Source organism: Zootoca vivipara, chromosome 8 (assembly GCF_965207765.1).
Source record: "Zootoca vivipara chromosome 8, rZooViv2.hap1.1, whole genome shotgun sequence".
Taxonomy (NCBI): Eukaryota; Metazoa; Chordata; class Lepidosauria; order Squamata; family Lacertidae; genus Zootoca; species Zootoca vivipara.
In genome coordinates, this window is record NC_142591.1 from 14219510 (window position 1) to 14235843 (window position 16334).

Here is a 16334-nt window from a genome sequence, read left to right on the forward strand (position 1 = left end):
GCTGGTACTGCTGATCATATGTTTGGCCTCTTATCCAGCCTTCCTTATCTGTCCAATCTGATATAGTATGTAACTCCTGCCTTCCAGCTGCGATGGACTGCTCTACTATTGGCAAGAAGCAATACATATTCAGCTGCATAGAAACATTTTCATGACCTGCTTAGACGTTCTTTACTATGTCTGTGGGGTTTTTTTCTTCTCAGACTGAGGAAACCAGGCTGAAGAACATCCAAACAGAGGAACACAGGCTCTGCATTCAAACCGTGTCACACCCATGGTGGCATTATGATGTTAACACACAGGGGGGGGGGCAACAGCCAACTGCTGGCTCCTCTAATGGCCTTGACAATCTGTGTTTTCACCACCCTGGGTGGGTATTGCAAGTTCGAATAATGTCACTTCCTGAGGGCGTGTGGCTTTCTGAGGGGTTGAAACAAATGCATTATACTGTAAGTCTTGGACGGTGGATAATGAATTCAGTGCTCTGGGTGTTAAATTAGAGAGCAGCACTTGATTCACAGAATATCTCGGTAACATCTTTAGTTTGCTTCTGAATACCACAGAAGGGGAGGTTGGTGTTGTGCTCAGGCCCTGCTTATGTTACCCATGGGCTTCCAGAACAGGCCTCCTCAGAGGAGCAGCAAGGAAAACAGGACCCTCTGGATTGCCAATGAGCCCGAAGAGCCAATGAATCCAGAGATTTCTGGTGGATATCATTTCCACAGTTTGCAACCAGTGTTGCTCCTGCCAAGACAAGAGACAGGAAGCCCAAACTCCCTGTCTATCTTAAACAACTCCTCACCCACAATAACACCACCACTAGACGTAATATGGACACTGGTACCAGAGCCTGCAATAAACCCAGATGCCAACTTTGCTGCCACATACACCCGGACAACACCATCACTGGCCCCAACAACATCCAACATACCATCTCAGGACTATTTAATTGCTCATCTTCTAACATTGTGTATGCCATCAAATGCCAACGGTGCCCTTCAGCTCTCTATATTGGACAAACAGGCTAAACCCTACGCCAAAGGATAAATGGACATAAATCTGACATCAGCAATCACAAGACAGAGAAACCAGTAGGAGAACACTTCAGTCTCCCAGGACATTCTATACAAGATCTCAAAGGAGCTGTCTTATTGCAAAAGAATTTCAGAAATAGACTGGAAAGAGAAGTTGCTGAATTGCAACTCATTACCAAGCTTAAAACCATGGAGAGACCTGGTCTGAATAAGGACCCTGGATTCTTATCTCATAATACATGATAAAGCTTTCTTTAGCACCTCAGCCCTTGCTTTTTCCTGCAAGACCAATTGCAGACGTTAACAGTCGTTAACAGTCATCAACAGGTTTACCACTCCTATCAGTCAATCACCCATTTCCACCACCCTTCTGAGTAATACCCCCACCCCCACCCTCTGACTATACATAAGGGTCTGGTGACTTCTGTTTCAGTGAATCTGAAGAAGTGTGCATGCACACGAAAGCTTATACCAATGACAGACTTAGTTTGTCTCTAAGGTGCTACTGGAAGGATTTTTTAATTTTGTTTTGACTGCGTCAGACCAACACGGCTACCTACCTGTAACTATCCCTGTCTATCAGTGAGGGAAGATCGTGTCCAGGAGGGTTAGGTTGTTAAGCCATCAGAAGAGCTCTCCGTGAGTCTTCAGCAATTGAGCAGGTCCAGATAGATGTTGGGGGGGGGGATTAATGGAAATTAATGGGATGTTGCACCAGCAAGAGCAAAGCAGCAACTGAGCAGTTTTGGAGCTAGCCCTGAATAGGACTGAGATGACAAAATGTCTGCAGCAAATCACTCTTGCATGTGAACCTCTCCACCCCTGTTGTGGAGAGTCCGGATCTGGAATGTATGACCATTTCGGTGCATCAGCTCCCTGGACTCTGCAGACTTCACAAATGAGTCTTCCGGTATAACAGATCAAACTCTCATGGTGGCACATACTGAATCCTAGAGACATTGTGGATGCCCAAGCCATTTTGAACATTTTCAGCTACATTTTGTATGTCCGGTGATTTCAACCAGATGCATGAAATAAGCCTTTAAACCCCAGAACCCTCCAGCATTAAAAAAAAAAAATCCGGATAAATCCAGATTTTGCAAGCAACTCGAGTTACAAACAAACTTGCATTCTTAAAATAAATATGACTAATTAGAACAGAATAATTATAAGACACAGAGGAGAGAGGGCTTCATATACTCATAGTTATGCAAATCTCCATACTCTCATTTGCAAGATTTCATGTACATTTGTTGGCCACAGCATAATGATAATGCAGCTAGAATGTACAACTACATGAACCGGCAGAGTAAGGAAAAGGGGATCAATTAGAAGTCTGTTGTTCTGCTTTCCGCTTGGCTATTGGTGGGATAGGAGCAAAACCCCAGTGAACATCCCTAATTGCATAAGCAACCCCTTGCTGCTTTAGCTTGTAAGTTTTCATTCAGAGCTATCAGCATCACTCTCCAATAGCATTTCATTGGGCCATTTCCCCCAAATTGCATCCTTAACAGCAGGTGTGCAAATTATCCATTGAGGGATATTTTAAGAAATAGATTGGTCTTTCTTTAAAATACTTAACTGAATTGAAATGGAAATCTAATGAAGAAATATTTCTCAAGAAATCCTTTTGCAGCAACCTAGTAGTGTTGCTACCTTTTTGTGTGACGTCTGGCTTTAATGTGGGACTTTGAAGCAGAAATTCAGCACACACAGTTCTTGGGATTCTCAGTGCAGATTGTGTTCTTACTAATAAAGAATTAACTCCAACTTGCATAATAATAATAATAATTTATATATTCCCCACCCATCTGGCTGGGTTCCCCAACAGAATATTTTAAAAAAACAATAAAACATCAAACATTAAAAACTTCCCTAAACAGGGTTGCCTTCAGATGTCTTCTAAAAGTCAGATAGTTGTTTATTTCTTTGACATCTGATGGGAGAGCATTCCACAGGGAGGGAGCCACTACCGAGAAGGCCCTCTGCCTGGTTCCCTGTAGCCTCACTTATCACAGTGAGGGAATCACCAGAAGGCCCTCGGACCTGGACCTCAGTGTCCAGACTGAAATATGGGGTGTGTGGAGACGCAGTGTGGTTTACTGCCAGTTTGCTCCTGATATTGGGCCTGGTTCCACTTACTGTTGGCCTCCCGGCCTCCCAACCTACCCGCCCCAACTGGCACCAGCCACTGCTGCTTTGAGACTAACCTTCACTAGCAGCTGAAAGGGGCAGAACCAAGGAAAATCAACTGCCAGTGGGTGCTTCAATTTTCTTCAAACTTCTCTGCCTGCAGGGAGGGAGCCTCCATAGTTTGGAACAAGCTCGTCACATAGAGGATGTCAGGTGCAATTGGGCTGTCAAGCAACTTGGCCTGCCCCTGTGCCTTTAAACTGCAGCTTTATCTAAAGGAATCGGATGGGTGAGGCTTTCTGTATGGCATAGAACTAAGCATCATTGCCTGACCATATCAGCCAATGAAGCTGCTGTTAAAGCTGTAGGTACAGAGCTCCATACCCTCCAACATTTCTCCAATGAAAATGTTGTTGTTGTTTAGTCGTTTAGTCGTGTCCGACTCTTCGTGACCCCATGGACCATAGCACGCCAGGCACTCCTGTCTTGCACTGCCTCCCGCAGTTTGGTCAAACTCATGTTTGTAGCTTCGAGAACACTGTCCAACCATCTCGTCCTCTGTCGTCCCCTTCTCCTGGTGCCCTCAATCTTTCCCAACATCAGGGTCTTTTCCAGGGAGTCTTCTCTTCTCATGAGGTGGCCAAAGTATTGGAGCCTCAGCTTCACGATCTGTCCTTCCAGGGAGCACTCAGGGCTGATTTCCTTAAGAATGGATAGGTTTGATCTTCTTGCAGTCCATGGGACTCTCAAGAGTCTCTTCCAGCACCATAATTCAAAAGCATCAATTCTTCGGCGATCAGCCTTCTTTATGGTCCAGCTCTCACTTCATACATCACTACTGGGAAAACCATAGCTTTAACTATACGGACCTTTGTCGGCAAGGTGATGTCTCTGCTTTTTAAGATGCTGTCTAGGTTTGTCATTGCTTTTCTCCCAAGAAGCAGGCGTCTTTTAATTTCGTGACTGCTGTCACCATCTGCAGTAATCAAGGAGCCCAAGAAAGTAAAATCTCTCACTGCCTCCATTTCTTCCCCTTCTATTTGCCAGGAGGTGATGGGACCAGTGGCCATGATCTTGGTTTTTTTGATGTTGAGCTTCAGACCATATTTTGCGCTCTCCTCTTTCACCCTCATTAAAAGGTTCTTTAATTCCTCCTCGCTTTCTGCCATCAAGGTTGTGTCATCTGCATATCTGAGGTTGTTGATATTTCTTCCGGCAATCTTAATTCCGGCTTGGGATTCATCTAGTCCAGCCTTTCGCATGATGAATTCTGCATATAAGTTAAATAAGCAGGGAGACAATATACAACCTTGTCGTACTCCTTTCCCAATTTTGAACCACTCAGTTGTGATATGGATCCAGTTCTAACTGTAGCTTCTTGTCCCACATAGAGATTTCTCAGGAGACAGATGAGGTGATCAGGCACTCCCATTTCTTTAAGAACTTGCCATAGTTTGCTGTGGTCGACACAGTCAAAGGCTTTTGCATAGTCAATGAAGGAGAAGTAGATGTTTTTCTGGAACTCTCTAGCTTTCTCCATAATCCAGCACATGTTTGCTATTTGGTCTCTGGTTCCTCTGCCCTTTCGAAATCCAGCTTGCACTTCTGGGAGTTCTCGGTCCACATACTGCCTAAGCCTGCCTTGTAGAATTTTAAGCATAACCTTGCTAGCGTGTGAAATGAGCGCAATTGTGCGGTAGTTGGAGCATTCTTTGGCACTGCCCTTCTTTGGAATTGGGATGTAGACTGATCTTCTCCAATCCTCTGGCCATTGCTGAGTTTTCCAAACTTGCTGGCATATTGGGTGTAGCACCTTAACAGCATCATCTTTTAAAATTTTAAATAGTTCAGCTGGAATATCATCACTTCCACTGGCCTTGTTATTAGCAGTGCTTTCTAAGGCCCATTTGACTTCACTCTCCAAGATGTCTGGCTCAAGGTCAGCAACCACACTACCTGGGGTGTACGAAACCTCCATGTCTTTCTGGTATAATTCCTCTGTGTATTCTTGCCACCTCTTCTTGATGTCTTCTGCTTCTGTTAGGTCCTTACCACTTTTGTCCTTGATTATGGTAATCTTTGTACGAAATGTTCCTTTCATATCTCCAATTTTCTTGAACAATGAAAATAGGGGCGTCCCATTCCTAAATGATGATTTTACTATTTATACCCAACACATCTTGTTGGGTTTTCCCAGCACTACAGGCAGCTTCCAACATATATAAAAACATATTAAAACATTTTTTTAAACTTCCCTATACAGTGGTACCTCGACTTACGAAGGCGATCCATTCCACGGCGCTCTTCGGAAGTTGAAACCTTCGAAACCTGAAGCACCCATTTTGTGCAAGCACAAAGTGCGATTTTGCGCTTTGCGCATGTGCAGACCGCGCACCCCGCTTCTGCGCACGCGCAGAACGCGCACGCGGCAAAAATACTTCCGGGTCAGCGGACTTTGGAAGTCGAAACACCAGCCACTCTGGGTAGCTTCCAACATATATAAAAACACAATAATCATTAACTTCCCAATCAGATTGCCTTCAGACTGCTCAGGGGTCGGATAACTCCATACCCTCCAACATTTCTCCAATGAAAATGGGGACATCCTAAGGAAAAGTGGGACATTCCGGGATCAAATCAGAAACTGGGATGGCTTCTCTCAATCAGGGATGTCCCTGGAAATTAGGGACACTTGGAGGGTCTGGGGCTCTTGGGGGTAAGGAGTGGGCAAGGCCTTTTCTTTGATTTCTACATCAATCGATGTTTCAGCTGTACATGTGTGGTAAAGGAAAGGAACAGCCTTGGAAATCCAGTACAGATTGCATTCTACCTCTCATTCTGCCCATCATTCATTCCATCTCCCTTGCAGTTCCTGCCTCCAGTAAAGTAGCATGCATATTTAGATCAGGCTCTCTGACTCAGCGTAGCTACCGTAACAATGCCTAGCTGACTGTTAGCCATCGGATCTTTCTCGCTCCATCCAAAGCAAACATCTGATTTCCTCATGCTTGTCTGAATCCTGTTCATTCGGTACCATTCACTGAGATAAAGCAGAATTTGTCTGTAATAAATTGTTCATAAATTATACCTCCTGCCTAAGTATGCACTCGAGAAAATGGGACTGACTCTCTCTCTCTCTCTCTCTCTCTCTCTCTCTCTCTCTCTCTCTCTCTCTCTCTCTTATAAGGATCCAGGCTGCTACATCTGAACTCAGTCTTTTGTTTCTTGTTCTGGTTTTGTCACACATCACAAACAACTCAGAGGGGGAAAAAATGCAACTCCCATTTTTTAAAAATAAAATAAACATATTCATTTGTATTTAATTGCAGCAGGCACCACCTTTCTTGCTGCTGAGGCATTAATGGGAAGGAAGTAATTTCAAAATGTGCCAAGAGCTCTTTTGCGACTCCAGCGGGAACTTGTTGCCATGGCAACTGGCATATCGCCCTCTATTTGTTCCAAATAAATGACATATCAGAGTGTGCAGCCGTAATATCGCTAAAATTCTATTTCTTCAACAGAAACAAAATTGGTTGAACACCTTAGATTTAAGATGCGGATAACATAATCCGATATCAAAAGACCATCTTAAATAGGCATCTACCTACGAAGATAAGGGAATTGTACATTTATTGTCAAGTGTATGTTGCCCCTCACACAGTGACCTTGGCCTCCTCTTTCATAATCTATTCATGGGTGAGAAAGAATGAGGAAGGGGCTTGTCCCTCAATCACTTTGCATCATAAAGGATATTTCTACGCTGCAAGACAGCAGCTCCAATTCAGCGTCACCTGAGAGCTATTGCAGTGAGCTGCCTACGCAATTATCAGTCTGCAAGTCCAAAAACAGCTGCTGCAACAAGCCTACCTAATTCTATCTGGCAAAACGGAGGCAGAAAACAGCAGCTAGCAGGGCTGGCCTTGCCGTAAAGCACCATGAGGCTGTTGCTTCAAGCAGGCACCATTTTCCTGGCATCCACCTCCATCTCTCTATTATTATTATTATTTATTATTATTATTATTATTATTATTATTATTATTATTATTATTATTATTTGTTAGGGAAGTTCCGCCCAAAGGTGTGGAATGGCATGATGAACTGCAATTTATTTATTTTTTGCTTGCCATACAAAAATGTTTAATGCTCCCTCTCAACAGTAACATGGCATTATTTACTCAGATCGTGAAGCTGAGGCTCCAATACTTTGGCCACATCATGAGAAGAGAAGAATCCTTGGAAAAGACCCTAATGTTGGGAAAGATTGAGGGCACTAGGAGAAGGGGACGACAGAGGACGAGATGGTTGGACAGTGTCCTCGAAGCTACGAACATGAGTTTGACCAAACTGCGGGAGGCAGTGCAAGACAGGAGTGCCTGGCGTGCTCTGGTCCATGGGGTCACGAAGAGTCGGACACGACTAAACGACTAAACACCAAGAACAACAACAACCAAAATTTATTTATATATTGAAAAAGAAAGTGAAAATCAGACAATTATCACCCTGAAATTCATTGTCTCGTTGTTTGGGGGGCAGCGGAATTTGGCTTGTTGTTGCTTTTTGCTACAACGAAAAGAAGCACCGATACTGCAAATAAATTTACACACAAAATGTTCACAACCCTTCTCAACAACACTAGGGCAACGAACCTGCCAAGGAACACTGTCATCTATTTTACCTTCCAAAATTGTGTCCTGCGTTTGAAAACAGACGTCAGGTTGAAACCTTGGCGACGGCTGCAACACACTAAGTCTAACCACAGACCCAACACCAGAATGATATGGACTTGGAATCAATTTATTTATTTCTCTGGGTAGCTTCAAGAAACAGCTTCAAGAAATTTGTCTGAAATTACATGGATCTGTAGCCATCTTTGTTAAAGTTATAACACTGTGTTTGAATGCCTTGTATTTAAAATGTTGTCATGGGAAGTTTATGTTAGGCAAAACAGTTCCACTCTAGCAAAAGCGTCAGGGAAGCCTGGTATTTTTCCTTTAGAGGGTGGTGTGCTACCTGATGAGTTATCTCTGGAAACACAAGTTGCAGAGGCTCTCACAGCTGGAAGCTGAAACTTGAGAAGTTTGCCTGTGTGGCTTTTTGGAGATGGCTAGTTTCAGCAACAGTAGGGATGGTTCAATGATGAACAAGCTTAGAATCTCTCTCCCGAACCAGAGAAAGGAAGATCCTTGAACTGCATAAAGGACTGGTCCCTATTGTCTGAAACGTTTTGCTTTGTTATTTTGTAATGTTTATCTTATCGTAGCTAGTATTTAAGACCATTCTGCAGTAAATGCTTTAAAGTGCATTGTCGTGGTGGAGAGAATTCATGTCACACAGAGGTACCTTTACCTTTACTTTTATAGGTTTACTTGTAATATTGGGGCTCCATTTTTTCTTCTGTTGGTATACATGCCCCTCTTGGGGGGCTGTGACAAGTAATGATAATTTCCCACCCATCCCAGAATCATTTTTGTCTGTGTTCTTAGTTAGTTTTCATGCTTGAAGGAGTCCAAAGTGCAACAGTGAGAACAGCATAAGGCAAAGCAAAAAAAGGGGCGGGGCTCTCACCCCACATATAGATAATTCCCAAGGGCCAATGGAAAATGTTGAAGATCATGGATTTATCTTTGGGCAAATAGTGTTCCCCTCTATGCATAATGACTCCCTCATATGTAGGTAAAGGTAAAGGGACCTCTGACCATTAGGTCCAGTCGTGACCGACTCTGGGGTTGCGCGCTCATCTCGCATTATTGGCCGAGGGAGCCGGCGTATAGCTTCCAGGTCATGTGGCCAGCATGACAAAGCCGCTTCTGGCAAACCAGAGCTGCACATGGAAACGCCGTTTACCTTCCCGCCGGAGCGGTTCCTATTTATCTACTTGCATTTTGACGTGCTTTCGAACTGCTAGGTTGGCAGGAGCTGGGACCAAGCAACGGGAGCTCACCCCGTCACAGGGATTCGAACCGCAAACCTTCTGATCAGCAAGCCCTAGGCTCAGTGGTTTAACCACAGTGCCACCTGGGTCCCTCCTCATGTGTAGAGAGCAGCTTAAATGTGTGAATTGCAGCCAAGAATGGGCTGCAAAATGCTTATTGGACTATGAAAGAAAATGGTCCAGAAAAGTGGTTTGGGAGTAGTAGTAATGCGATAGCATGCTGCTCACTTAAAGTGTATTCAGAATTGTTAAAAAAAATCAATATCAATGCAAACTCAGGGAACACATGCTGTTTTCCAGGGACTGTGTTTAGATATCCAAGATAAGTTTATGATCTGTTTAATTTTACACACACACACACACACACACACACACACACACACACACACACACATCTACAGGTTGCTATAGCACATGACGAAGAACGCAATCCAATGGCAAAAATCCTGTGAGAAAAAACAGGTTGCCATCATAAACGCAAATAATCACATCCTAATTAATGTCTAAAAGTTAAAAATATATCCGAAACAAGTAAACTCATTTGGCGTCTTAATTAAAGTCATTCATTTTTAATGGCATTTTCTCTCCCCGCTTCAGTTGAATTATGCATAAAATCTGATTTCTTATAAATCTCATTATTCTTTTTATTGAGCTAGATAGGGCCCACCTCTTGCTGTTTTGACATACGAGTATGGTTATTTCGTTTCTATATTCAGTTTCATCTGTAGAATATTCGGTAACCATGCTACGTGAAATATGACTGCCAACTCAACCAAAATGGGCTTCCTTCTGAGATTTGCTCTGTAAATCAGTTTGCAACTGATTATGGACCGCCATGGTTCTTCATCTTCAGATCCAGTTTGGATGCTAAACACATTGCCTCATTTGCACCGATAGCTATTTGTGTGAGTGGTGCAACATCATATAAGCTTATTCACAGAAGCCCCAAGGAGTAGAATCAATTGGTAGCGTTTTATGCATTCCAACTGTACCTTACTCACAGAAGTTGCAACAAGACTTCCACATGAGTATACACACCCAACATTCCTTGTTAGCTGCACCCAGAGAAACAAATCAAATAATTATGAGTCCATATGTCTATATGCAGGCTTTATTCATGTCAGCACTCATCAGGGTTTCTTTTTATATATGTTTTCAAATGCAGGGCACAATTTTGGAACAGGCGTGAGTGATGTGTGCCATTGATTTTTAAATTCAGTTGGCATTTTGTCTGGAAGCGAGAAATGGACACCTTTAGAACAAAGAACTGTAGGTGGTGGATGGGTGGTTAAAATGGTCAGTCAAATCTGTATGGTGCTCTCCACTTTGGCAAAGAGACTCAGTGTGGTATTCAACTAAATACAGTGGTACCTCCCAGTTGTGGACAGGATCTGTTCCGGAGGTCCGGTCAGATCCCGATGTTTCCACAACATGTGCGTGTGGCAGTAGACCGCTTCTGCACATGCGTGTGAGCAAAACCCGGTGAAATACTTCCGGGTTTGCCACTTTCGCATCCTGAAGTTTACATAACCAGAGGGTTACGTAACCAGAGATATTAGTGTAAATGGCATGAGCAGAATAACTTTCACTTGTGCTGTGGGACTTTCCACCCCCTCCTTCCCTTTCATTCCCCCATCTTCTTTGATGGGTCCTTCAACTCTCTCAAGCAGATTTGGGAACAGCATGGGATGTGCATGGGGGGGGGGGAAGGGAGGAAAAACCCAACTCACAAGTGAAAGTTCTCATGTGATTATTTAACTGAATACTGCTCTCAGACTGAGGAGCACAGAAAAAGTGCACAGGTAACAAAAGAGATAATTTCTTTACAAGTTCAAAGAACAACATTGAGGTGTGTGTGTGCTATAGTTACAGTGGTACCTCGACTTACGAACGACTCAACAACCGAAATTTTCGACTTGCGAATGGGGCAAATGGCTGCATGCTTACGAATTTCTCGACATCCGAATGGAAACCGCGGCGGTTTTAGATAGGGTTTTTTTCGACTTACGAATTTTTAGATGGGGTTGCTTCGACTTACGAATTTTTCTGTTTCCAATGCATTCTTATGGGAAATCGCGTTTCCAATGGCGCTTTTCAACTTACGAATTTTTCGACCTACAAAGGTGCCTTCGGAACGGATTAAATTCGTAAATTGAGCCACCACTGTATAATCCTAACAACACTTACCTGAGAGTATGCCCCATTAAATTCAATGGGTCTATAAAGAGGTGTAGGATATAGCTATTAATGACAAATTAATATGTGCCATTAAGGTAAGATGGGGAATACGCAGGAGAAATGATTTTGAGGAGATATGGAGGGTGATTGTAAAATCTGAACTCTTAAAACAGAAAGGGGTCAAACCACTGCAAGAGGTGTTGAATTTTTGGAAGGTTGGATAGCTACAATGGAATGGTCTCGGTGGTGGGGTGCACATTTTTATTCTTATTTATTTATGATTATTACTTTGTCAAAATAAAATAAAAATTCAGTGGGTCTCACTTCTGATAAGGCATATTTAGGATTGCTGTGGGGCATATAGGCAGCCTCTCGCAACAAATAACTTAAACAAAGTCAACGAACAACACTTCAAAGGGAAAGGAAAGCAACAGGCACCTCTCAGTTATCTAAAGCAATTCATGTACTGTATCTATGTATAATCTGTGCATGTTTTTAAAGAAGCCTTTTGTTGTACAGAACATAAGGCAAAAAACATTGATAGCAAGAGGCTGTGTCATCAGCGGGGGTCATACACACAGTCAGAATGAAATCCACTTGATATCTCATGTTCAATGGATTCCTCCGAGATCCTTTAATTGGCAGCCAATTATGTAGTTACTACTTTGTCGAGAAAATGGCCTATGTGCTCATGCAGATATTCTATTAGTATTTGCTAACCAGAACAAATAGTACCGAGAAAGCATGCTAAAATTGCATCTTTTTAACAGTCCTTGAGCAATGTACCTGATGCTGAGAACTATTGTATAACATTGCATTTACCTAGGATTCTTATAACCAGTATGGGTTAGTTCAGATTGTAGAGCAATAGTCTCATTTCACGAACAACTGGCCACATAAGCATCTATTACTAATAGAACCCTCTTAAGCCTAGGCCTGCTTCGTATCTCCGCATTTTTATGCCAAATCCAATATGTTTTACCTCAGTTCCAAAAGTTCAGTTGGCATCCCCACTGGATTTCACACTACAAATACTTATTCTGAATATTGCACAACAAATATTTGATGTTGTCTGAGCTAAACTCTTCTAGCTAAGTACCAGTACAGTGGAGCCTCTATTCTCGACCACAATCCATTCCAGAGGCCAGTCCTTATGACGAGGCGATTGTCGCTTCTGCACAGGCGTGAGCGGCAATCACTGCTCCTGTACATGCACAAATGGCGGCAAACCTTCCGGTTGCTTCCGGGTTTGCTGTGGTCACAACTTGGAACATCCGCGAGTGGAGGCGGTTGTAAGTAGAGGTTCTACTGTACCTGTTTCTACTTCTCAAGCAAGGGATGCCCAAAAGTATTTGCATCCTCCGCTGAAGTGTTTCTGAGCACCCTCATCGACACTCAGATATCTGGAATCACATCATACTTCCGCAATATTTCACCTTTACCTGGTCTGCTGTCTGACATGGTGATCAGGCCTCAGCAGCTGTGAAGGGAACCATTATCACCATTTCTTTCAGGAAAATCAATAACAGGTGAGGGATAGAAGCTGCATCTTTCAGTGTTCACACTGTACATACCCCATTAAACATATAAATTAGATTTCTTTGGGGTTTTACTGCTTTTTGTTGTTCAGAGCATTCTGGCAATCAAAGAAGCAGTGATTTGCATTCACAAATCTGTACGGGCATGAACTCTCCTCCAATATCACCCTCCAGAGGGACTCTAGAAATTTGAGTAACTTTAAAAATCAAAGAAAACTTGATTTGCACCGATTCTTTTGTGCTCACATTGTAGTTATTCAGTCCAGTAGAACATTTAGAGCAGAGCTTTCCAAAGTGTGTGTCGTGAGACGTTGGCATGTCGGCTGCAGTGTGTAGGTTTGCCGTGCGAACACTCCGCATGATCCTCCCAGGGCTGGAAAGGGGTTAGCTTCACCTCCGGTTTGCTAGAAAAACTGAATTACTGTGTCGCAAAATTATGCGTGTCTACAAAGTCTATCGCGAACATGAAAAGATTGGAAAGCTCTGATTTTAGAGCCTCCTGTTCTTTGGAAGTCATGCAAGTTTTATTTTTTGAAAATCAACAGTTTAGGTTTATAATTCTCCCAAGCCGTTTCCTCTAAATAAAATAAAAAGTGAAGCATTTGCCAGCAAAATATTATGTTCCCTAAAGTTCCTGAATTTCTTTGTGGCCTCATTCACATACAATGCTAAGCCAAACCATGGCTAAGCATGAATGAGCAAGCAAACTAGAGCCCAGGGTGTGCAGTGCAGCTCCTTCACTCCTTCTCCAGTGCTGCTGCTATCATGCAACCTGGGTCTAAATGACTGTAGTGTAGTACTAGACTCGGACTTGGGAGACCCAGTTTCAAATCCCCACTTAGCCATAAAACTCACTGGGTGATATTGGGCTGTTTACGTCTCTCAGTCTAATTTGCCTCTCAGACTTGCCGTGAGGATAAAAATGAAGGGAACCAGGCAGGCCACCTGAATCTCACCTTAATATTAAACAAAACAAATAATTTGGCTGAGTATCTTGTGCGACTCATTCCCCACTCCTCCCACCCCCGCTGTTTGACTGAGTCAGCCATGTTGATCATGGGTAGGCAAACTAAGGCCTGGGGGCCAGATCCGGCCCAATCGCCTTCTAAATCCAACCTGCGGACGGTCCAGGGATCAGCAGGTTTTTACATGAGTAGAATGTGTCCTTTTATTTAAAATGCATCTCTGGGTTATTTGTGTGGCGCCTGCCTGGTGTTTTTACATGAGTGGAATGTGTGCTTTTATTTAAAATGCATCTCTGGGTTATTTGTGGGGCATAGGAATTTCTTCTTCTTCTTCTTCTTCTTCTTCTTCTTCTTCTTCTTCTTCTTCTTCTTCTTCTTCTTCTTCTTCCTCTTCTTTTCAAAATATAGTCTGCCGTCTGCCCCCAAGGTCTGAGGGACAGTGGCCCCCTGACCCCTGCAATCTAGATTGTATAATAGCTGGACTAATGCTTGGTGCATCTCTTTGCAGCTTGGCTTCCTATGTTTTGAGGTCCTGAGCAAGCTGCCCTTGCTTGCCATGCAGGTGGGCAGGTTGCCTGCCTCCCAGTTTTTGGTGGTGGCATTGCTGAACAGAGCTCTGGCCAGTGCCTCTAAACTTGTCTATGCTGAGTCTACTGCTGCCCTGCCCTGACTGCACAGGTGTGCAGGCTCTGAGCTGTGGCAAGCTATCCATCCCCGTCCCGTTCAGCAGCTGCCCTGGGCAAGCAGCAGCAGTAAGATTTGTATCAGTCTCTGGCGACAGCAATGGTCTGAGCCCTGCCTCTTGCTTCAGCATGCTGAAGACCATTTGGTCAGTGCACTACTCTATAATTTGTAGACATAAATACATATACAAACCGCCATATCTGGCTATAAACACAAATTAGCCAGTCAGCAATGTAAGGATTCTAAACAAAGGGAACTGAAAAAGGCCAAAGGATACCAATCAATCCTTCCTCCAAAAGATAGTGGAGGGAGAATGGTTTGTTATACAAATGTGTAGCATTATAAACACACTTCACAAACAGGGAGAAACAGCACATAGTGTTTGCAAGATTGTGGACACACAGAATTTAAGCAATGTAACTGTGTGCAGGGTTTCAGCCCAGACTTGCATGCAAGGCTGGGGCCAAAAAAGACACAAAATACCCTCCTTTTCATTCTCACTCGGCTACCACGAAACACAGCCTAGCAGCTTGTCATTTTGTATAATATCAAAGCTAGCTTTCTCCTTTTGGATAAATAAAGCCACGTGGATGCGTAGTTCCTCTAAGTCCAGCAACTGCACTTTCAGGGGTAGTTGTAAAGCATTATGTTCCAGAATTTCTACAGGCTAAAAAATGTTTACCCCTGAAAACATCTGCATCAGATTTTACAAAATAGTAAGGCTGCCATTCACAGCTCTAAGTCCTAGAAAACACTTTCTGGTTTTTTAAGATAATGTTGAAGGATAAGAGCCATTTCTTGACAGACAGAACTGTAATTCAAAGTGGACACTTCCCAAGTTTCTGTGGGACAAGAATAGAAAGGTTTGAGGAATACCAGGTAACCAATCAATATATATTTTTCTTTTTTTTAAATAAGCATCCAAACCTGAAACAGTTATGTGCAGCTTCAAAGTGTCTTTGTTTTTTTAAAAAATACAGTGGTACCTCGCAAGACGAAAATAATTCGTTCCGCGGGTTGTGCTGTCTTACAGAAATTTCGTCTTGCGGAAACAAACAGCAGACGGCAAAAAAAAATCGTCTTGTGAGACGCGGCCATAGAAAGCTTCGTCTTGCGAGGCAACAAAGAATCGCTAGACGCTTTCGTCTAGCGAGTTTTTCGTTGTGCGAGGCATTCGTCTTGCGAGGTACCACTGTACCTTTAGCCCACCGTTCCAAGGAGCTAGCCAACAAGATCAAGAAATGATCTCCACACAGACATTTAACAATGAAATCCAGCAAAAAGGGGAAAACTAATAAAATAGCAGTAAGAGCAAAAAGGCTATTTTAAAGAACAGGTGATCCTAGAATGGGTTTTCACCTCCCTTCTCCTTTAAACTCCCTGGTGTAATTATACGGGTATAAACCACTCAGGCCAAGTTAATTGAACAATTTAATCTGTTAGCAGAGACCACAGAACAGGCTGTTTTCAAGAAAACTCACCCGGCATGCTAGCAGAAGCTAGGGCAAAGGCTTCTGCTAGCACCGAAGGGCTTTTCACCTGTTGTTTCCTGGAGGAAGAGTCTTTGATCCAGTGGATTCTTTCATCAGCACAGCAGGCATCAATGAAATCAGGGGCAAATTCCCCTTCCCCACTGCAGGTACCCGGACCTCCTCCCGCATTGTTACCGAGGGTCCCACAGCCCTTGGAAGCAGATTTTAGAAATGGATGCACACTAGATTCACACAATAAAGGTGTCCAAACAAAATCCTCTAGTGCTGAAAAAGTTTCAGGGCCACACAGGCTGGCTGGTCCCCACCTACCGATGCACCTTGCAGCCGCCACCATTCACTGGTCATCTACCTGACACTTCTTCGAAGATTCGGTGGTG